This window comes from Triturus cristatus, chromosome 6, assembly GCF_964204655.1.
Source record: "Triturus cristatus chromosome 6, aTriCri1.1, whole genome shotgun sequence".
Classification (NCBI taxonomy): domain Eukaryota; kingdom Metazoa; phylum Chordata; class Amphibia; order Caudata; family Salamandridae; genus Triturus; species Triturus cristatus.
Window position 1 is genome coordinate 378467164 of NC_140589.1, and position 23358 is coordinate 378490521.

Here is a 23358-nt window from a genome sequence, read left to right on the forward strand (position 1 = left end):
CGTCTACAGTGCCCGAGTGTGCAAGCCGGCAGCGTCCGTTATTTTAGGATTCTTGTCGGTGCGCAGGCCTCACCGCATCAATCCTGCTGCTGCGGCTACTCGGGACCCATCAGGGACTCGAAACAACACTCCAGTGGTCACCCCACCCAGCGTGACGCCTCGATCCAGTCTTGGCGTAGTTTTGTGCGCCGCTTTAACTACATCTACGGGGCCTGGGACGGAGCCGACCGGATTCACGTCCGAGCGGCCATGATGGTTGGCCACACCCCCTATAAAATTATTTAAACAAGACTCTCCCACACACTATACAGTTAGCAGAAACTTTTGGAGCTATTCCGGAATATGCTATCAATAAATAAAAAACAGATATGACCTAGAATTTTTATCCGAAACCCCCTCAGGCACGTCCAAAGGTTAGATATTTAGGAATCTAGGTGGTCTCCACTTTGGAGGAAATTCCTAAAGTTTACCTGCCCAGGACCTCTAGGAAGATAGATGTTCAATTAAATAAATGGGATCATCTATACTTAACGATATACGGTACGGTCAATCTCATGAAGATGGTTATTATGCCTAAACTGTTGTTCCTTTTTGATAGAATCCTTCTTTTGTTTTGCAAGGGATCTGCTAGATAAGATCCAGGGGACGTTAATATCTTTTATTTGGTCTTCGAAGAATCTTAGACTGGTTTGGAAGAAATTAAGGACAATGGAGAAGGGAGGATTAGCGTTCTGAGATATAAGTTATATTACTATGCATTTCATTTTTAAGAACATTCGATTGTTATTGGCAGATGAGGATGACTCATGGAGGGGGAAACTATATAGCGGCTTATTTGGGAACTTAGGAAAGCAAGGCTTTTATATAGATGTGGTCACCCGAAATTTTTCTAAAAAGGAAGGCTGAAGGTTTTAAGGACTTCCTTAATAGGGTGGTGTAAGATAAGGAGGGAAATTGATTACTATTCAGATTTTGCACCCATTTGGAAATCGTCAGGAACACCTGCACCTTTACAAGATAATCTTAGCCTGCCATTAATTAGGGCTGGAGTAGAGAGGCGAGCGCAGCTGCGAGATGGTTCTCACATTATATTGTTGTATGCAATCAGAACACTCAAGGAGGCTGAGATATCTGACTTTAAATAAAGGCATCTGAAATCGTGGTGGCAGAGTCAATGCTGGGAAGAGACAGAACAATGGGAGTATGAGGAGAGGTTGCAGGATCCGAATCCCCTCCCTAAAGGAGGGGCAGCCTGATACTGGGAGCTGGTGAATGCCAAGGAGCAAAAAAAAGGCGATACTGCAGCATGCATAGAAGGAGCAACTGTGTACACCAGAATATAGTAATCTATGGAGATCGCAATATGACCCCAAATTAAAGGTAGACTATAAAAATGAATTGGCCACCTATAAAAATATGATAATCGCAGAAAAAAGCAAATTCTTTGTATACAAAATAAATGAATCCAAGAACTCGAGTAAAGATCTGTTCGCAGTAGTCAAAAAACTTGCCAAAATTGAAAATAATAATCCAGAGGATATATCATCTGACTTCTGCAATACTTTAGGCCAATTCTTCGTAAATAAAGTGTCTTCAGTATATGAACTATTTAAAAACAATCAGATAGACCATATAACCCAAAACCCCACAAATAACACAAAACTAGACAACCAACCTAGCGGCACCCCATCATTTTACTGGTCCTTACCGACAGTGGAACAAATAATTAAGGAAATAACGACAACCAACTCAGGCAGTCCCTTAGACCCATGTCCACCAAAGATAATGCAAATATGTTCAGAACAAATAGGACCAGCACTTCAAAAACTGTTTGAAGTAATTCTGAACACCAGTATATTTCCAAATGACTGGAAAACCATTTCAATCAGGCCATTACTGAAAAAACCTCATCTGGACAGTGAAGTCCACAGCAATTACAGACCCATAGCTAGGATTCCTTTCGCCGCAAAAGTGCTGGAGAAACTGCTGAATAAACAGTTCTCAAGGTACCTACTGGACAACAACTGGCTTGACCACTCTCAATTCGGATTCCGGGAAGGGCACGGAACAGAAACAGCCCTCCTCACGGCCACCGAGGAACTTAGAAGTATACTAGACAAGGGGGAAAAGGCCGCCTTGGTGCTATTGGATCTCTTGGCGGCCTTCGACACGGTCAGCCACGAGATACTAATAAAACGCATTAGAGAAGCCGGAGCCAGCGACCACGCGTGCAGTCTCATCGTATCCTACCTCAAGGACAGAAAATTCACAGTTGAATTAGGAGAAGCAAAGTCAGACTCCTTTAAAGTACCATGCGGTGTTCCACAGGGCTCTTCATTGAGCCCAACACTTTTTAATTTATATGTGGCCCCCCTTGCCGAAGTAATAAGAGAAAATGGCTTTACACCAATATCCTACGCTGACGATACACAAATTGTAATTTCCATAAGCAAAGACAATAAAGTAACAGCCAAGAAATTCCAACTATGCATGCTAAAAGTTAGTCAATGGATGCAACAAAATTGCCTCAAACTCAATGGAGAAAAGAGTGAGGTACTGATTCTGGGAGGTAATGCTGATATCTGGTCCTCAGAGTGGTGGTATCCTGACCTGGGAACCAGACCAGAACCCTCAGAGAAAGCTAAAAACTTTTGATTCATGATTGACACCAAATTAACATATGAAGCCCAAGTAAACAAACTAGCCTCGTCTTTCTGGCTGATATTAAAAATGATAAGAAAAATACTCCCCTATCTGCCTCAAGACACACGCAGAACGGTAGTGACAGCCCTTGCACTGTCTCGATTGGACTACGGTAACGCATTATATGCTGGAGCCAGAGTAAAAATCATGGAAAAAATGCAGCGACTCCAGAATGCAGCGGCACGACTGATACTGGAAATTCCAAAGTTTCAGCCTATTAGTCATAAATTTGAGACACTCCATTGGCTACCTGTGGCCAAAAGAGTCAAGTTCAAATCACTGTGTTTAACCTACAAGGCCCTGCAGGGCAAAGGCCCTCACTTCCTGAAAACACACCTGAAACATTACGAACCTTCAAGACTTCTCAGATCTGGTCAAAAAAAACTGATAGCAATACCCAAGTTTAAACGAACAAACTGGGGAGGAAGAAGTTTCCTCGTTCACGCAGCACGGACATGGAACTTACTACCATTTGATGTAAAAAACAGCCCAACTCTGGAGATATTTAGAAAGAAAATCAAGACTTGGCTTTTTACTGCATAAACTACACTAACTTCAGACCTGCACCGGAAACTGGACAATTCATAGCGCCAAGACACCTCCGGGCATTCGTGCGCTTTAGAAATAGACAAATCAAATCAAATCAAATCAAATTATGGCAAGCATAACTGAATTTTCAGTGCAAAATAGTAAGATCCACACCATTTAAAAGAAATCACTTCTCCACTTCGCACAGGATCTACTGGACTCTAAACTAGCTGGCCCGGGTGACCCAGGATGCTTTAAGTTGTCGTAAGTGTCAAGAAGCCTCTACTGATGACATTCATATGTTTGTAAATTGCCCAGGCCTCCAGAGGTATTGGAAGGCAGTAAGCTGTGTTATCTCACAGATTCTGGTGCGGAGTGTGGATTTTTATTTGATCATTTTTGGAGCAGATCCCCAGTTTGAAATTAGTGTGTCAACGTGCCAGAGGCATTTCGTTTTTTTAATTTGATGATCATTGCCAGAAGGGAAACCTGTATGAAAGGGCTATTGGAGATGCCTCCCACTGTTTAGGAATGGTTCTCATTGGTGGATAAGTTTACAAGTTGGACAGAGAAAGTCGTCCCAATAGTAAAAAAGTTAGAGACCTATGGGAAGAGTATTGGAAATGGAGGGAGGGATCGTCCAATGAATAATCCCGGATTGGTTGGCTAATCCCAGGCTAGATAAGGACCTAGTGGGTATCCAGCAGAATTGTATTCAATTGAAACGAGTACCTTGAGACATCATTTCATCTGTCAGAGAATGAGGACTAATAAAAAGATTTTTAAAACCTGGTTGTTGTGATCAGCCTCAAATTACGTCTAGGTCCAAGTCTACTGGGACCATAGACTATCATTAGCACCTAGTGCTTTCTGGTACTATTTTCACTTACGACTTTTAAAATGAATATCTCCAGTTTCCCTATTTGGATTTTTATTGTGTTGCTTTTTAACTTTATTAGTGTTTTGGTACTGCATAAATACGTTATGCATTGCCCTAATTTAAGCATGTCTGCTCTGTGCCATAGATACTGGGGGGTTGAGCTCAGCTCCATTTAGTGACTTTAAGGATTCACTTTTACAAGAGCTGTGAATACACTTTGAGGTGGGCAAGTCGTCCGCTCAAGTAATTATTTGATTTCTTACACGCAACCAGGAAGACCTTTTTGACTGGGGAATGCCTGAGCACAACTAAGTAAAAATAAAGTTGTCTTCACTGCTATAAATGTGGATTATTTGTTTACTGTAAATCCTTTAAATAGTGTTTGAGGCCCTTGTAATACAGGAACAGAAACCACACTGTATCCTGAATCATGGGTTGGCAAAGTTATAGTACCGATCATCTATATGGTTAAGGGAAATGGCATTTGTTCAATGCTGGCCTTGAGGATACTTGCTCCAATTTAATTTTGTTAGTCAATATAAAGGAAATATTATCCTTTAAAGCAGAATGAAGAATGACTGAGTAGAACATATGGACTTTCCACGTTGGAACCTTTATCGATGAGGGAGTCCTTTATCGTCTTATTCGCTTCAGTTCTTTGACGTTATTGACATTTCTCTAGAGCTGCTTCTTCTCACAGGGACAGCTCACAATGTTTCTATTCATTGCTTTTCAAAAGTCTATATTTCTCTGTAATATTCTTTGTTGTACTTGATCTATTTTGATGAGGATTGTCACATAGATCTCTCTCTACGAGATTGTCATTTTGGGGTCTTAATTTTACCGTACTATGGGCGAACTGTGAACATGTTATGTAATGTGACAAGTTGTCACAACTAAGTCCTCTGATTTTATTTGACCCTGCCTTGTGGCTCCTTCACTGGAGTATATATTATTATTTCATGGTATTATAAATGAGTTTCTTCATGGCACGTTACTCTGGTCAGATAAAACTGTGTCTGGTTGATTATTCAACAATCCATTTGCAAGGCATACTTGCTATCTTTTTTCTTTTCCACTGCAGTTAAAAAATGAACTTAGGCGTTCTTCATCAGGTCCTTAGTACTAGCTAGTGACAATTTTACTTTGAATAAACAATTACTGCTCATGGGGTTACGTCTTCCACCATTTCACTCCAGAAGTGTTCAGCAACTTTATTTTCATTCAATTGCTTCATCTTGTGGCATTCCTGACCTGCATCCCAACATCCTCCTTGTATATCAGTGAGCAGGCCTGACACAGTTGGAGCAGACTTCTTTACTTCCTTGAGAAGGTCAAGGTACTCTCACCTTGGTAGCTACATTTCCTCACAAGATCTCAATTCTATACAGAAGGCCCAAGTCCATTTTAGGTACTGCAGTCTACTGCTTCACCCAAATCATTCAACTATTGGATGATTACCCAAAATGCTTCATTGCGGGAGCAGACAATATCGGGTCAAAACAAATGCAGCAGATCCGCATGTCCGGAAGGCTATCCGTGGGCCCTTGGAGAACAACCCTGCTCTGGAAAAGCTGCTCATTCACACTCGAGGTAATGTAGGCTTTGTGTTCACCAAGGAAGATGTGACAGAAATTCGGTACATGCTTCTGGTCAATAAGGTGCCAGCTTCGACTCGTGCAGGTGCGACGGCCCCATGTGATGTGACTGTACTAGCTCAGAACACTGGGCTAGGTCCTGAGAAGATTTCGTTCTTCCAGGCTTTGGGCATCACCACCAAGATCTCCAGAGGAACCATTGAAATCTTAAGTGATGTACAGCTTATCGAGACTGGAGACAAAGTGGGTGCCAGCGAAGCCACGCTCCTCAACATGTTGAACATTTCCCCGTTCTCCTTCGGGCTGATAATCCAGCAGGTGTACGACGACGGCAGCATCTACAACCCTGAGGTTCTCGATATCACAGAAGAGGCCCTGCATGTCCGCTTTTTGGAGGGTGTCCGCAATGTTGCCAGCGTCTGTCTGCAGATTGGGTACCCCACAATTGCCTCTGTGCCTCGTTCCATCATTAACGGGTTCAAGCGAGTCCTTGCTGTGGCAGTAGAGATGGACTACAGTTTCCCTCTGGCAGATAAGGTCAAGACTTTCCTGGATGACCTCTCCGCCTTTGTGATTGCTGCTCCTGTTGCTGTGGCCTCCGCAGCTGCTGCTGCTGCAGCGGCTCCCAAGGAGGAGAAGAAAGAGGAATCTGAAGAGTATGACGATGACATGGGATTTGGCCTTTTCAACTAGTCTGTATCCAATCTTATCCTCTGCAGTAAAAGAAATAAAGATCTTCTTTCCTTTGAGAAAAAAAAAAAAAAAAAAGAACATGGCCTGCGCTTAACTAAGAGAATTTCATCACGCCTCCTGTCATTTATTTTTCCCTGGGGTTTTTTACATGCCTATTTAATGAGGCCTTAACCCCTTGAGTGCCCATGACGAGATGGTCTCGTCATGGGCTGCGGTTGCGCTGTGCCCATGACGAGACTATCTCGTCATAAACCCCGCCCGCTAATTCAACGCCCGGCACAGGGCGGGGAAAGGGCGGGGCACACAAGGGGTTAATTGAGGTTATGCCCGGCGGTGGATAAGATGCTCCTTTTTGTAAGAGTGCCTACCTTATGGTGATTTTTTGTTTGTTTGCATCTTTTGACTAGAGACACAAGTTAGCCACATATTTTTTACCACTATTCTGTTTAAAAAAAAAAAATCGAAATGCGTTTTAGATGTGCAAAAGTGTCGTCAACACAACACGTTGATAAATTAACAAAACATTACTAACTGAGCAACAAGTTTAGGTCTCAAATCACGCAACACTGTATACAACATTGACCTGTTCGCACATTCACAAAGGTTCATCATTTTCTTCCGGTTCATTCGATGCTTACCATGTTCCTAATGTTTTAGTGGAGACCAAATATCCCTGGGCCGGGGCAATGAGGAGAGGTAAGATGCGTATGTATCCGAGGTCTTATTACAGAATATTAGATCTTGTGCACAATCTTTTAGTAAGCCTCTGCCCCACGTCATCAGTACCCTTATTTTGGCTTTAAGGAGTGCCAGTGCAGTAAATGTCCTTATTAAAGGAGGGCTTTGTTTAACATATCAATCAAGACCTAATATTGGGGAGAGGGACATATGATTCTATATCCTTTTCTCTGTTTCTGTAAATGGTTCTCTCCAGTTTTCTGAGACATTCCCAGGTTAGATGTTACAGGTCTGCTCTATATATATTACATCGGTTACATATGTCCGTGGCAATTACACCAAAGACTTTTAGTCTAACAAGAGCGTAATAATACAGTTGAACAATTTAGAAGTAAATGAGCCTAAATCGACCATTTTGGATATATTTCCTTATTATGAGTGTGCAGCAGAATGGCCATTGTTCTTCGAACATCATCTTTCCTATTTCTGCTGTTCACGATGCCCGGGATTTACTATAAATCGGTGTGCCGGAGATTACAATTTCTCAATATATACGTTAGATCAGGTGATGGCATCCACTTACGCTATATATTTTCGATAGTGCTTTAAAATCTTCAGATTCTTTTGGATATTCTATCTTCATTACCCTAATGTCTTTGGTAGTAGTTTCTGTAAGGCATTTAGTTTATTTGCATAGAGTATAAATACTACCTTCTCATGAGATATCTTGAGCAGATCTTTCACTGCCTATCTAAGATATAGGCAGGGAGATGCTAGACGTACATGTTAAAGAGGAACGGGGCAAGACACATACTTAGTTACCTACTGACAATCTTCAATGTTAGATTGCCATGGCAGTATATATTTTCAAACAACACGAGCAGAAACATCGGCTCTTTTCAATGTCTTTAGGCAAGAATAGATGTTCTACTTGGCATAATTTTCTTCTATTCATAGATGTTAAAAAGGTCGGCAAAAATATGGTCAAGACTGCAATGAACAACAGCACACGTTTCCTTGCATCAATGCCTTAATGGGATTTTTTTTGTTGTTATCTTGGAAGGATTTTGGTGGGAAATGGCTGTATTGTTTCCATTTGTAATGACCCGAGATGGGACAGTAAGCTGTGGCTGCAGTAGTCCATAGCAGCCTTGCTCTTGAAAAAAGTCACATTAGGTTTCAATTTCTAAAAGTAGATGAAAATGAACATGTGAGTCAGTGGGAGAAACTAGAAGATGGGATCACTAAATACACATACACGAGGAAGCAGTCTTTCTTTATCCTGCTTGTTAGATCTGGGGGTCTCTAGTTGGCAGAGGTATACACCTTAGACCAAATAGGGACCCTTGCTTCTAGTCAGGGTACAAGGACACACACGGTAGATAACCCCTGCTCACCCTCTAGGTAGCTTGGCTCGAGCAGACAGGCTTATCCCCAAGGCAATGTGTAAGGTATTTGCACGTAGACACCACAATGATCCCCCCTCCGCACACCACAGACTTAGACCACACAGGTGAGTTATATCAAAAATAATATATCTTTATCTAGTTTCCGCAGTTGAAATCAAGCATCACAGGTTGACACCGTATTCGCTTTCTTAGTTGGTCGGGATCGTAAGACGATAGTCTCTAGTCTCTTGCGTGATTCAATACTCACTGAGAATGAATCAGTTCGTAGGCTCTTGTTGTTTAGGCAGCTACGTTGCTCCGTCGGCGTCACTGCGCTCGTTATACAAAGCGCTCCTCTGGCTGTTCGGTGCAAGGTTTCCACAACTCCCTCGACGAGCCCTCCGTGACGATGTCGACGTCCCCAGAGTCAGCCACTCACAGCGCGGCTTCGTAGAGCAGGGAAGTACGACTCTCGGTCTGCTTCAGGCCTCCGGGTCGCGGCAAGGCACGTGCCGATGAGCACGTCGGTCTTCTTGATGCGGCAACCGGTGTCAGGCCCGGATCAGCGCGGTACTCTCCAACAAGGCAGAGAGCAGCCCGCCCACTTCCCCGGCAGATGTTGAGAAGCTTGGTAGAACAGTCCACGGTCCCTGCAGCACACAGCAGCGCAGGGGGGACACAGCAGAGTCTTGGGTTCGGGGCAACCTTTCTATCCCTGGGTTGCGAAACAGGAGGCCAGCTCTTCTCAGGCCCTTGGAGATTCGGTTTAAGACACAGAACACAGCAAAGTCTTGTTTGGTCAAGTGGGTAGAGTCGGCACACAGCAAGACCCCTTCTCCTCCTCAGCTTCAGTTGTACAGCAGAACAGGTCTGCCCTTAGAGCACACAGCAAGGCAATCTTCCTTTAGTTCTTCAGCGGTCCGTCTTTCAGCAGAGGTTCCTCTTGATGGTAGAATCTAAAAATCTGTTGTCAGGGGTCCTTTACTTATACCCCTAAAATTCTTTGAAGTCTTTGTGCAAGTGGGTCCTGAGCCCGGTCTGATCCAGTTCTGGGTGTTGCTGGAGCACTTTGTTTTCCTGGCTTCTACTTTCTTTTCAGAGTGAGGGGCAGAGTCATCAGCCGCCCAGCAGGAGGTGGAGCCAGCACCGTGGCAGGCAGGCACAGCCCTATTCACTCCCAGGTGCTATCTCCTCCCTCCACTCTCCTTGCAAATGTCACCATTCAGCAGAGGGCTGACTCAGCCAACCTCCCGGGGGATCCCCAGCCCCTGTCACTCTCAAGCCAGACAGTCAATCCACAAGCATGCCCAGGCACACAGAAGGGTCAGACAAGAGAACAGCTACTCTCTAAAAAGTACTATTCTCCAACTCAGGATTTAAAAACAACCTCTCCTAAAAGATGTGTTATTAAATGCTGAGCTCAGGGATATCAAACACTCATGTCTTATCTTGTTCCTATGAGAAGATAGGCGGATAGCCATTGGCACCAGCCTCCCCCATGTTAGCCTATGGAGCAAGATAACCTTGCAGCAGTGAACACACAAAATGGCCGTTGTTCACTACCAGAACATGTTACCTGCACTAGTACATGCTCTACCTTTTGCATACACTGCACCCTGCCCAGGGGGGTACCTTGGGCCTTCCATAGGGATGACTGACGTGTATTAAAAGGGAAGGGTAAGGCCCGGTCAGTGTGGACACTGGCCAGGAGGACATGGCAGTCCGGGGACTGCAGGCAGGCCTGCGGTGGCAGGCCTGAGACACCGGTTTAGGGCTACACAGGTGGGTGGCGCAATCAGCGCTGCAGACCCACTAGTAGCAGATGTCATCACCAGCCCTGGCACACACAGTGCACTTTACTAGGGACTTCATGGTGATACAGATATGCCAATCAGGTATATCCAATCAATATGATATTTTACACAGGGAGCACTTACACTCTGGCACTGGTTAGCAGTGGCAGAGTGTCCAAAGCATCTAAACCAGCAAAAACGAAATCCATCACAGCATCAAAAATCCAGGAAGCAGAGGCAAAAGATAAGGGAAAAACCCACGCCAAGGATGTCAGGTCTAACACGTGTCCCCTCCAGCTGAAAGTGGGGAGAACCACCCACCCTCTTGGGAGTTCTCATCACTAAGGCGGAAAAACCTGGACAGACCATCAGCATTGGCGTGCTCTGTACCGGGACGGTGTTCCACCGTAAAGTCCATTCCCTGTAGGGAGATGGACCACATCAACAGTTTTGGATTCTCACCCCTCATCTGCATTAACCATCTGAGGGGCCTGTGGTCGGTCTGAACACGGAAGTGAGTCCCGAACAGGTAGGGCCTCAGCTTCTTCAGGGCCCAGACCACAGCAAATGCTTCCCTTTCAATAGCGCTCCACCTCTGTTCCCTGGGGAGTAGCCTCCTACTAATGAAAGCTACAGGTTGGTCCCCGCCCTCGTCGTCCATCTGTGAGAGTACTGCTCCCACACCTTGCTCTGAAGCGTCTGTTTGCACTACGAACTCACTCGAAAAGTCAGGCGCCTTAAGCACCGGTGCTGTGCACATTGCAGTTTTCAGGGCATCAAAAGCAGTTTAACAGGCCTCGGACCAATTCACTTTCCTGGGCTGATTTCGAGAGGTTAGTTGTGTCAAGGGGGCAACAATGGTGCCGTATCCCTTGATGAACCGTCTGTAATACCCGGTGAGTCCTAGAAAGGCTCTCACCTCTGTCTGCGTCTTGGGGGGTTCCCAAGCCAGAATGGTATCAATCTTCGCCTGTAGGGGCGCCACCTGGCCGCTCCCCACCTGGTGTCCCAAATACACCACCGATCCCTGCCCTATCTGGCACTTACTGGCCTTGATAGTGAGGCCTGCCTTCTGCAGCGCCCTCAACACTTCACAGAGGTGTTGCAAGTGTTCCTCCCAAGTGGAGCTGAACACAGCAATGTCATCCAGGTACGCGGCGCTGAATTGCTCCAGCCCGGTCAGTATCCGGTTGACCAGTCTCTGGAAGGTGGCAGGGGCATTTTTCAATCCAAAGGGCATGACGCGAAACTGGAAGTGCCCCTCTGGTGTTGAAAATGCCGACCTCTCCTTTGCCCCTTCAGTTAAGGCAATCTGCCAGTACCCCGAAGTCAAATCGAAGGTGCTGAGGTACCTGGCAGCTCCCAACCGATCCACGAGCTCATCAGCTCTGGGGATGGGGTGCGCGTCAGTCTTGGTGACCGCATTGAGCCCACGGTAGTCCACGCAAAACCGAAGTTCTGACGGGCCACCGGGTGTGGCAGATTTCTTGGGAACGAGGACCACTGGGCTAGCCCAGGGACTGCTAGAGGGCTCAATTACCCCTAACGCCAACATCTTGGAAACTTCTTCCTTGATGTTGGCCCTGACCTTGTCAGCTACTCTGTAAAACTTCTGTTTCACAGGCAGACTATCTCCAGTGTCCACATCATGGACGTACCAATTGGTGACACCTGGGGTCAGGGAGAACAGGGAGGCAAACTGACCCAACACCTGGCGACAGTCTCTCTGCTGCTCTGGGGTCAGGGTGGGCGAGAGGACCACACCATCCACTGACCCGTCTTGCTCCTTGGTTGCCAGGAGGTCAGGGAGAGGATCACTATCCTCCTCCCCACCGTCATCGGTAGCCATGAGCATCGTCACTTCAGACCTCTCGAAGTGGGGTTTGAGGCGGTTCACATGCAAGACTCTAAGGGGCTGCCTAGGAGTCTTCATGTTGATCAGGTAGGTCACCTCACTCTTGCGCTCTACCACCTCGTATGGCCCGGTCCACTTGTCACGGAGCGCACAAGGCTCCACCGGCGCCATTACCCACACTTTCTGCCCAGGATGAAATTCTACCAGAGTGGTATTCTGGTCGTACCATCTTTTCATCTCCTCCTGGCTGGCTTCTAGGTTCTCCTGAGCGAGCTTCCTGAAGCGCTGCGTCTGGTTGCGGATGGCCAGCACATAGCTGAACACATCCTGGGGGGGTTTTCCCACGGGACTTTTCCCACCCCTCCTTCACCAGTGTGAGAGGTCCTCTAACAGGGTGGCCATACAGCAGTTCAAAGGGGCTGAATCCTAAGGACTTCTGAGGCACCTCCCTGTAGGCAAACAACAGGCATGGTAACAAGACGTTCCACTTCCGTCTCATGGGCTCTGCTAGGCCCATAATCATACCTTTCAGGGTGCGGTTGAACCTTTCAACCAACCCATTTCCTTGAGGGTGGTAAGGAGTGGTGAACTTATAAGTTACCCCACACTCCTCTCACAGAGACTTCATATACCTAGAGATGAAGTTGGTACCCCGGTCGGAGACCACCTCTCGGGGGAACCCCACACGGGAAAAGATCCCCATCAATGCACGGCCCACCACGGGTGCTGTGGTTGTCCTGAGAGGGACTGCTTCCGGGTACCGAGTGGCGTGATCCATCAAGACCAGGATAAACCTGTTGCCTAAGGCGGTCTTGGGATCCAGGGGCCCTACGATATCAATGCCCACCCGCTCGAAAGGGGTGCTCACTACAGGAAACGGCTGGAGGGGCGCCACGCACTTCCCTCCGCTCTTACCACTGGCTTGACAGGTTTGGCAAGACTTACAAAAGGTACCGACGTGCTTCTTCATCTGGGGCCAGTAGAAGTGGGTGACAAGCCTGTGATAGGTCTTGTCTTGCCCCAGATGTCCTGCGAGAGGCACGTCATGAGCCAGACCCAGTAAGAAGTTCCTGAAGCGCTCGGGTACCACCAGCACACGGGCTGCACCGGGCTCAGCAAACTTAGGCTCACTATAAAGTAAGTCATCCTCCCAGTAAATCAAATGTTCCTTGGACCCTAGGCCCGCTGCCTGGTCTGCAGCCTGCTGCCGCACACCAAGGAGAGAAGGGCACTCCTTCTGAGCCTGGCAGAATTCCTCCCTGGAGGGACCACCCTCTTGCTGCCAATGGGTCAGCTCAGGCAATTCCCCCAGTTCGGCCACCTGTTCCCCTGTAGGTTCCTGGGCATCCCCCTCAGGTTCTGCTTCCTCCGGGACCGTGGGAACAGTGGGGGCGGTTTCCCGCGCCCTCTGCCCTTTCCTCTCCTGACAGGTTCCTGGGCCATTGTTCCAGGCTCCGGTTCTACTAATCCACCCTTACTGGCTGTCATGGCACGTGTGGATACACAGATCCACGCTGGCAGTCCTAACATCTCCAAGTGAGTTCTATGCTCTACGTCCTTCCATGGAGAACTCTCCAGGTCGTTACCCAACAGACAATCTACTGGCAAGGCATCACTGACACAGACTTCCAAGGTACCAGAGACTCCCCCCCATGTAAAGGGAACACGCGCCATCTTGCAGAGGCGCACTGAAGTGTCAGCTGCCACTACTGGGCGGAGCACATTGGGAATGACTTGCTCTTCAGACACCCACTGACACCTGACAGATGTCACACTAGCCCCGGTGTCTCTCAGAGCCTCTATCTCCCTCCCATTGATGGTCACCTTTTGCCCGTATTTTTTAGTGTTTGCGGGTATCAAGGTATCCTGGACCATCTCTTGGTCTCCTAAAGAGACAAGGGTCATCATAGCTAATCCCTCCTCCCCACTGGAAATCAAATCCCCTCCCAAAGCTACACTAGCTAACCCTGGGACGGGAGCAGCAGCTGGTGCTGGGGGTTTCTTGGGACAGTTAGGGGCTATGTGGCCCACTTCCCTACAAGCATAGCAAGTAGGCGGTGGTCTGTTGCCCTTAGGGGGCCAAGACCTCTTATTGCTTGGGGGCTTGGGACTCCTTCTCCTGGGAACTGTTTTGGGGCCCTTTAGAGAACTCCTTACTGTTACCCTTGTCCTCCCCACCTTTCTGCTGGGGACCCTGTCCACCCTTGGCTGGCATACTTACCACCCCTTTGTTGACCCTGGTGCTAGTCCAGCGGTCTGCCTCTTTAGCAAGCTCACTGGGATCAGTTAACTTGCTGTCTAAAAGATGCTGGCGCAGCTCTGGAACACATAGACTACTCAAGTGCTCCCAACTAATCAAGTGACACAACCCCACATAATCAGTTACTTTGCTGCCCTTTATCCAACCTTCCAGTGCACGCGTGTACATACTCACACACTCCACCCAAGTACTCGAATTAGGTTTCTTGAAGTTCCTGAACTTCTGGCGGTACTGTTCTGGTGTAAGCCCATACCTGAGGCATCAGCCCTCCTTCATCGTGGGGTAGGTTAAGGTCCCTGCTGCTTCTAAGGGTGCTAAGACATCCCTCCCAGAGGCCTCAAAATGCTTCCACAACCCTGCTCCCCAACTCTTCTCAGGCACTTCATTCATCTTCAAGGCAAGCTCATAGGATCGAAACCATGCATAGATATCCTCACCCCTCTGATAATTCTGTACCAAATCTTTCGGTATGTATACTTTACCCGCCTGTACTGGCTGTGCGCTGCCACCATTCGGGCTGGACTCCACTTGTTTGGCTTTAATGTCCAGCTCCCTCATGCTCAACTCATGAGCCAACTGGAGTTTTCTCTCTTCCAAAGCAAGAGCATTCCTCCTCTCCTCCGCCTCTTTCTCACTGTCAAGGCGCAGTTTCCTTTCTTCCGCTTGAGCCTTGAGCTTAAAAAGTTCAATCTCATGGGCCCTAATCCTCTGATTTTCCTCCAGCTTCTCTGGAGAAAGGCTCCTACTGGAATGGGTGCTGCCAGCCCTAGACACTGGCCTATTCACTGGCAGATCATCGGATCCAAATCCGTGCTCCGGTGTGCCATCCCCTCCAGTAGTTTCCTCGGTTGCGCCATTCTTGGCCTCCCACCAGGCCCTTAGAGCTTTCTGTAGCTCTGTCTTGTTGGCGCCGCCCTTCACTGGGCATCCAAGCTGCTTGCAGAATTGCTTTAGTTGCTCCTTCTTATATTCGAGCAACTTTTTCACTTCGAATTGCAATTCCGACTCCTCACCTACTCCATTCAGAGACATGATGCTTCGTCGATCCTCCAAGAATAGTCTTCGCAAAAACTTCGTGCAATGCAACTGCTTACTAGATTAGTGATGTACGAAGAATCACTGCAGGTCAAGTGCAAATACTGGTTCTAATCCGCACCGCTGACCACCAATGTTAGATCTGGGGGTCTCTAGTTGGCAGAGGTAAGTACCTTAGACCAAATAGGGACCCTTGCTTCTAGTCAGGGTACAAGGACACACACGGTAGATAACCCCTGCTCACCCTCTAGGTAGCTTGGCTCGAGCAGACAGGCTTATCCCCAAGGCAATGTGTAAGGTATTTGCACGTAGACACCACAATGATCCCCCCTCCGCACACCACAGACTTAGACCACACAGGTGAGTTGTATCAAAAATAATATATCTTTATCTAGTTTCCGCAGTTGAAATCAAGCATCACAGGTTGACACCATATTCGCTTTCTTAGTTGGTCGGGATCGTAAGACGATAGTCTCTAGTCTCTTGCGTGATTCAATACTCACTGAGAATGAATCAGTTCGTAGGCTCTTGTTGTTTAGGCAGCTACGTTGCTCCGTCGGCGTCACTGCGCTCGTTATACAAAGCGCTCCTCTGGCTGTTCGGTGCAAGGTTTCCACAACTCCCTCGACGAGCCCTCCGTGACGATGTCGACGTCACCGGAGTCAGCCACTCACAGCGCGGCTTCGTAGAGCAGGGAAGTACGACTCTCGGTCTGCTTCAGGCCTCCGGGTCGCGGCAAGGCACGTGCCGATGAGCACGTCGGTCTTCTTGATGCGGCAACCGGTGTCAGGCCCGGATCAGCGCGGTACTCTCCAACAAGGCAGAGAGCAGCCCGCCCACTTCACCGGCAGATGTTGAGAAGCTTGGTAGAACAGTCCACGGTCCCTGCAGCACACAGCAGCGCAGGGGGGACACAGCAGAGTCTTGGGTTCGGGGCAACCTTTCTATCCCTGGGTTGCAAAACAGGAGGCCAGCTCTTCTCAGGCCCTTGGAGATTCGGTTTAAGACACAGCACACAGCAAAGTCTTGTTTGGTCAAGTGGGTAGAGTCGGCACACAGCAAGACCCCTTCTCCTCCTCAGCTTCAGTTGTACAGCAGAACAGGTCAGCCCTTAGAGCACACAGCAAGGCAATCTTCCTTTAGTTCTTCAGCGGTCCGTCTTTCAGCAGAGGTTCCTCTTGATGGTAGAATCTAAAAATCTGTTGTCAGGGGTCCTTTACTTATACCCCTAAAAGTCTTTGAAGTCTTTGTGCAAGTGGGTCCTGAGCCCGGTCTGATCCATTTCTGGGTGTTGCTGGAGCACTTTGTTTTCCTGGCTTCTACTTTCTTTTCAGAGTGAGGGGCAGAGTCGTCAGCCGCCCAGCAGGAGGTGGAGCCAGCACCGTGGCAGGCAGGCACAGCCCTATTCACTCCCAGGTGCTATCTCCTCCCTCCACTCTCCTTGCAAATGTCACCATTCAGCAGAGGGCTGACTCAGCCAACCTCCCGGGGGATCCCCAGCCCCTGTCACTCTCAAGCCAGACAGTCAATCCACAAGCATGCCCAGGCACACAGAAGGGTCAGACAAGAGAACAGCTACTCTCTAAAAAGTACTATTCTCCAACTCAGGATTTAAAAACAACCTCTCCTAAAAGATGTGTTATTAAATGCTGAGCTCAGGGATATCAAACACTCATGTCTTATCTTGTTCCTATGAGAAGATAGGCGGATAGCCATTGGCACCAGCCTCCCCCATGTTAGCCTATGGAGCAAGATAACCTTGCAGCAGTGAACACACAAAATGGCCGTTGTTCACTACCAGAACATGTTACCTGCACTAGTACATGCTCTACCTTTTGCATACACTGCACCCTGCCCAGGGGAATACCTTGGGCCTTCCATAGGGATGACTGACGTGTATAAAAGGGGAAGGGTAAGGCCCGGTCAGTGTGGACACTGGCCAGGAGGACATGGCAGTCCGGGGATGCAGGCAGGCCTGCGGTGGCAGGCCTGAGACACCGTTTTAGGGCTACACAGGTGGGTGGCACAATCAGCGCTGCAGACCCACTAGTAGCATCTGTCATCACCAGCCCTGGCACACACAGTGCACTTTACTAGGGACTTCATGGTGATACAGATATGCCAATCAGGTATATCCAATCAATATGATATTTTACACAGGGAGCACTTACACTCTGGCACTGGTTAGCAGTGGCAGAGTGTCCAAAGCATCTAAACCAGCAAAAACGAAATCCATCTGAGCATCAAAAATCCAGGTAGCGAGGAGGAGCCTAGCGCGCAACCAAGATGGCCGCGTAGGTGCGAGGCTCCCGAGGACCTCCGCAACCTCCTACGATTATCCTGAAATTATCCTGCCCTGGATGAGGGGACTATGTTGGTGAACCTGAGCTGAGGTGGCACCCGTTTCCCGCTTCCGAATCGGACCTCGGACACCGGAGTGAGCACTGATTGAGGTGTGCGGCCTTCCCCTCGCCGGACCCCGGATTTGCGCTGTGGGGTGATCCAGTGACAAAGTGAACAGCAGCGGCAGGCAGGGCCTGGCGACTCGCGTACCCCGCACTTTCGCTTTCGCACCACCTTGTCGTCTCTGCGAGGTTGGGTCGCGGAGCCCTTGGTGTTGGTGTGGTGTGGCCTTGCTGGGAGACCCTGCCTGCCTGCAGGCTGTGATTCACCCCGCTGCTCTGAGGGGGCCCCCCCGGAGCTCGTGGCCCTGCTTTCCTGCCCTACACGCAGTGGCTGGTGCGACTGGGAGACTGGTGGCCATGGCCACGAAACAAGATGGAGACCGGGCAAAGACCAAATCGACCCGGCGTGGCGCCGTCCATCAGTCCAACAGTATGGACCGCTATACCCTCCAGAAGGGATCTCCCGATGGACCGCGCGAGTCCCCTGAGAGCCCTCCTGATGCCCCAGACCTGCCCGCAGATCTGACTCTGCGAGATGTTATGGGCGCCATTGCCGAGATGAAGGCCTCGGTGGGCCAGCGGTTTGATACACTGGCGCAGAAGATTGACTCGGTCCTCGTGGATGTTGGCCTGGTGAGGGCCGATCTTTCCAAAACCAACGACCGAGTAGAGTCTTTGGCCCACACCGCATCGGGCCTAACGACAGATGTGCGGCCTTGCAAACAGAGGTGCGCTGGCTTAGTCAGGCGACTGCGCTTATGGATCGACGCCTGGAGGACTCCGAAAGTCGGGCACGGAGGAACAACATCCGCATTATCGGGGTGCCCGAGGGACGCGAGGAGGCGGCGGCGGATCTCTTTGTGGAGGACCTGATTGCTACCCATCTCCAGCCACGGGGGCTGAGCAAATTCTTCGCTGTGGAGAGGGCCCACAGGGTTCCCGGGGGAAGGCCGAAGGTCGGAGCCCCTCCGAGACCTCTCATCGCCCGGATTTTCAATTTTCGGGATAGAGACGCTATCCTGCAAACCTCCAGACTGCATGGACCGGTCAAGCTTGACAATATGGAGGTTAATTTTTATCCTGATTTCACCCCAGCGGTCCAGAAGCAGAGACTGAGCTTCCTAGGCGTCAAACGCCGTCTTCGGGACCTAAACCTCAAATACGCCATGCTTTTCCCGGCCAAGCTGCGTGTGGAGGTGGATGGTCGCACGCACTTCTTTGATCGTCCCGAAGCGGCCGGGGACTGGCTGGATACTCTGCCCGGGGATCGTGATCGGGGGGGCGGGGGGGGGGGGGGGGGCGGCGGGGGGAGACGGCACGCTGGATCAGGACTGAGGGTCTAATATTGGGCCTCACTCTGGACGAAAATGATGCCACTTGTGATTCTGCGTCAGTTTTTGTAAGTTCCCCTCCTATGGAGGTTGTGTTGGGTCTATTGGGGGTTCTCCCTCCTCCTCTAGGGGGTTTAGTTAGTCTAACTATATATGGGGCGACAGGCACACTGCACGTTGGGGGGGCTGTTTGGGCTCATGCAGGGGTGCAGGGAGGGGGGAGTTCTGTTGGGGTGGGTGGGTAGGGATGGGGTGTTGTTCGTTTTTATCACAAGGCAAACGTATTATTGTGTTAGTTCTAAAGTGCTCTCCGGGGGACGAATGATGGCTTCTGTATATGATGGGGGGTAGGGAACTAACTTTGTTGTCTTGGAATGTGAATGGACTGGGGGACAGGATCAAACGGGGTGTGGTCCTGCAGTTTTTGAAGCGAATCTCGCCCGATGTAGTCTTTCTGCAGGAGACACACCTCATTGGCAACTCCTTCTGCGCCATGAATCGGCGTGGCTATCGCCTAGTGGCTCACTCGGGCTTCACGTCCGGCTCACGGGGTGTGGGCATCATGGTAAAGAACTCGCTCCCGTTGGAGATTGATGAGGTGCTCCACGATGACAGGGGACGTTATACGGTCTTGGTGGGAAGACTGGAGGGCAAAGTGGTTGTCTTTGTGTCAGTATACATCCCACCGGGGCTGCAGTCGACCACCTTTGCGGACCTTGGGCGCCTTCTCCTTGGCCTTCCGGGGGGGCTTTTAGTTGTGGGGGGGGATTTTAATGCGGTGGTATCTGGGTCTTTGGATCGTCACCCCCCTAGGGACCTCCCCCGGGCACAGGCGTGGCTACCCGGCCTCTTGGATACATTTGGATTAGTGGACTGCTGGCGTTTAAAACACCCCACGCAGCTGCAGTACACTTTCCACTCGGGAGCCCATGGTAGTCTCTCACGACTAGACTATGTCCTTGTCCCGGCGGCCTATGCTGGGAGGGTGGGAGAGGTGCGCCATTTGCCACGGGGTATTTCGGACCACTCCCCGCTCCTATTGCACTTTGATGTCTTTCCGAGGGGTGAGGGTAGGGTGGTCCCAATCAATCCTTGGTATCTGCGCGACCCCACCATTCGCGCTGAATTGATTAAATCCCTTCAGCGATATTTTGATGAGAATGTGGGGTCTGTGCCTTCGGCCATACCACTATGGGAGGCCTTCAATACAGTACTCCGAGGGGAGGCCCTATCCCTTATTTCCCACGCCCGGAGGCGCGAGCGGGAGGAGGTGACTCGGATGGAGGCTGAAATAGCCGAGTTGGAGGGGAATTTAGAAGGTGGGGTGACGGATGCTGCATTACATGTTCTCCAACTCAAGCAAGCGGCCTACAGGGCCCTCGTCACGGAGGCGGCCAGGGGCCTCAGTAGAGAGCAACAGGGGCGACTGTATGATGTGGGTGATAAGGCTGGTAAACTTATAGCGTGGTTGGACAAAAAAGAGAGAGCGAATCGTGTGGTCCCGCTGATTGAGAAACCGGATGGTGTGTGTGTGACTGAGCCAGAAGAAATTGTCTCCTGCTTCGCGGATTATTTCCATGGGGTGTATTCCCCGGTGTCTCCCTGCTCGGAAGAGGATTCCCGTGCCCTGCTCAGTGATATCGCGCTGCCGTCCCTTTCCGGGGAGGACAGGGTGTCGTTGGACGCTGCTCCCACCTCCGACGAGATCGCCCTCGCCATACGCTCGGTCGCTTCCGGCAAGGCCATGGGTCCGAATGGTCTCCCTATAGAGTTGTACAAGTTGCGACCGGATACGCTGGCACCCCACCTCCGGGCTATGTTCTTGGCGGCACACTCGGTGGGCTCCCTCCCGCCGGACCAGCGTCTGGCTACAATCGTGGTCATCCACAAGGAAGGGAGACCTCGGGACCGGATTACATCCTATCGGCCCATTTCGCTACTGAATGCGGAGCCCAAGATTCTCGCCAAGGTACTGGCCAATCGGCTGGTCGGCGTGGTGGGCGATTTGGTTCATCAGGACCAATCCGGCTTTATTCCCCATCGCAGCAGAGCCCTTAATCTGCGGCGTTTGCACGGTGTGCTCGCACGTGCCCCGTTCATACGGGAGCCGGCCATTTTGGCGTCCTTAGACGCCACCATGGCATTTGACACGCTTGAATGGCCATATATCTGGGCGATGCTTGCGAAGTTTGGATTTGGCCCAGGGTTCATCAGTTGGGTCAAATTGCTGTATTCGGGCCCATTGGCGCAGGTGGTGGTGAACGGAAGAGTGTCGGCTCCGTTCGAGCTGGGCCGGGGCACACGGCAGGGCTGCCCCTTATCGCCGCTCCTCTTTGCACTTGCCTTGGAGCCCCTGGCGGCGTGGCTGCGGTGGGAGCCTTCCATCCGTGGTCTCCGCTGGACCCCTGAGTATGAAGACCGCGTATCCCTATACGCTGATGACATCCTCTTGTACCTAGCTTCCCCACGTAAATCACTCATAGTACTGGTTGATGTTTTGCATTCATTCGGTCGTAACTCCGGTCTGGTCATCAACTGGGCTAAATCGTGTGTGTATGTTCTCTCTGGGGAGGCTCCTATCCTCCCGCGGGGCTGCCCGATCCAGGTCGCCCCGCGGGGATTTAGGTACCTGGGTATCTTCATTACTCTGGACCCGGAGGCTCGGTATGATCGGAACTTGCTTCCCCCCCTCCAGCGTCTGAAAGAGGATGTCGCGCGCTGGCGGCGTTTGCCGCTTTCGCCGCTCGGCCGGGCGGCATTGTTTAAAATGATGTCGCTGCCGCGTTTCCTATACGCGTTGCAGAACACTATGGACCTCGTCCCAGCGCGCTACTTCCGCGAAGTGGAGAGTTTGCAGCGCCGCCTGTTCTGGGACGGGAGGCCACGTATTGCCCTGGCTAAGCTGACGCTCCCCTGGTATGACGGGGGGATTGCCCTCCCGGATATTAAACGGTATTATTGGGCCTCCCAGCTAGCTGCGATTAATCAGGGCCTATATGGGCCCGCCTTAAACCCGGCGTTTGAAATGGATAGGATGCTACTTCCAGGTGGTGACCATAATCGAGCGCTCTACTCTAGCGCGCCCGACGCTCGCCTAACGGGCCCCACGCGTGTCATGGTGCGAGTGTGGCACGCGGCCAATGCTGCGATGGGGTGGAAGGACCGTTTGTCCCGGGTGTCACCACTATACGCATCTGAGCGGTTGGGCTCCTTGTGGACCTCGAAGGGCTTTGAGAAGTGGGATTTAATAGGCATTAGCAAAGTGGGGGATCTCTGGACGAGGGGAGGATTTAAAACGTTTGAGATGCTGCAGACGGAATTTCAGTTGCAGGGCAGCGAGTACTTTCGGTATTTGCAGGTCCGGCATGCGCTGGGCTCCGTCTTTCCGGACGTTGCCTCCATCCCGGAGTGTTCCCCCCTGGAGGATAGAGTGCTGGATGGACACGTCCCTGACAGCACGATCTCACTGATCTACAAAAAACTGATCAACGACCGCTCAGACTTGTTGACTGCCCTTCGTGAGGCTTGGGTAGCCGATGGGCTGGAGCTGGACGACGAGGACTGGATCTCCGCGGTGGCCTCCCCGAAAGAGGTGGCCATACCGGCTCGCCTTCGTTTCGTCCAGCTCAAGATACTCCACAGGGTCTACATGACGGGGCCAAAGCTCCTGCGTATGGGCTATGCTGAGGATGGTTTGTGTAAGCGTGGGTGTGGTGCGCTGGGGACTTTTCTGCATATTTTGTGGGAGTGCCCGGAGGTGGAGGGGTTCTGGCGTGGTGTGCATGAGGTGCTGCGAGTGGTCACGCATGTGGCGCTGTTGCCCGAAGCGAGGAGATGCCTGTTGAATGTGTGGGAGCCTACCGATTACTCGGTGCCGCAGACGTGGTGGGTGACTCTGGGGTATATGGTTGCCAAGCGTGATATTGCCCAGCTGTGGGGATCCCAGAGGCCCCCGACTGTCTCGGCCTGGAAGGAACATATGGATTGGTGCATGTTTCGGGAAAAGGTGGTGTATGTGGCGAGAGGTAAGCCTGCGACATGGGTGAAAGTGTGGGGCCCCTGGAAAGCCTACCGCGGGGGAATCTGTGCTCCACCGTTATTGCCCGATCCGTCGCCGGCCCCGTCCCCTTAGCCAACTCATCCCCCCGTACCTGGGCATTAGGTGTACCCAGCCCTAGTTCTGATCTCTCCCCCCCCTCTTGAGATTCCAA

General features: G+C 50.4%; 1 protein-coding gene and 1 pseudogene across 2 annotated transcripts in view; one reads left to right on the forward strand and one right to left on the reverse strand.

Annotated features, from left to right (window-relative positions):
* The window catches only part of TRAPPC12 (trafficking protein particle complex subunit 12), an 820049-nt gene that overhangs the window by 174622 nt on the left and 622069 nt on the right, over nt 1–23358 (reverse strand). The window lies entirely within an intron of this gene.
* On the forward strand, nt 5578–6402 carry LOC146817195 (large ribosomal subunit protein uL10 pseudogene; annotated as a pseudogene).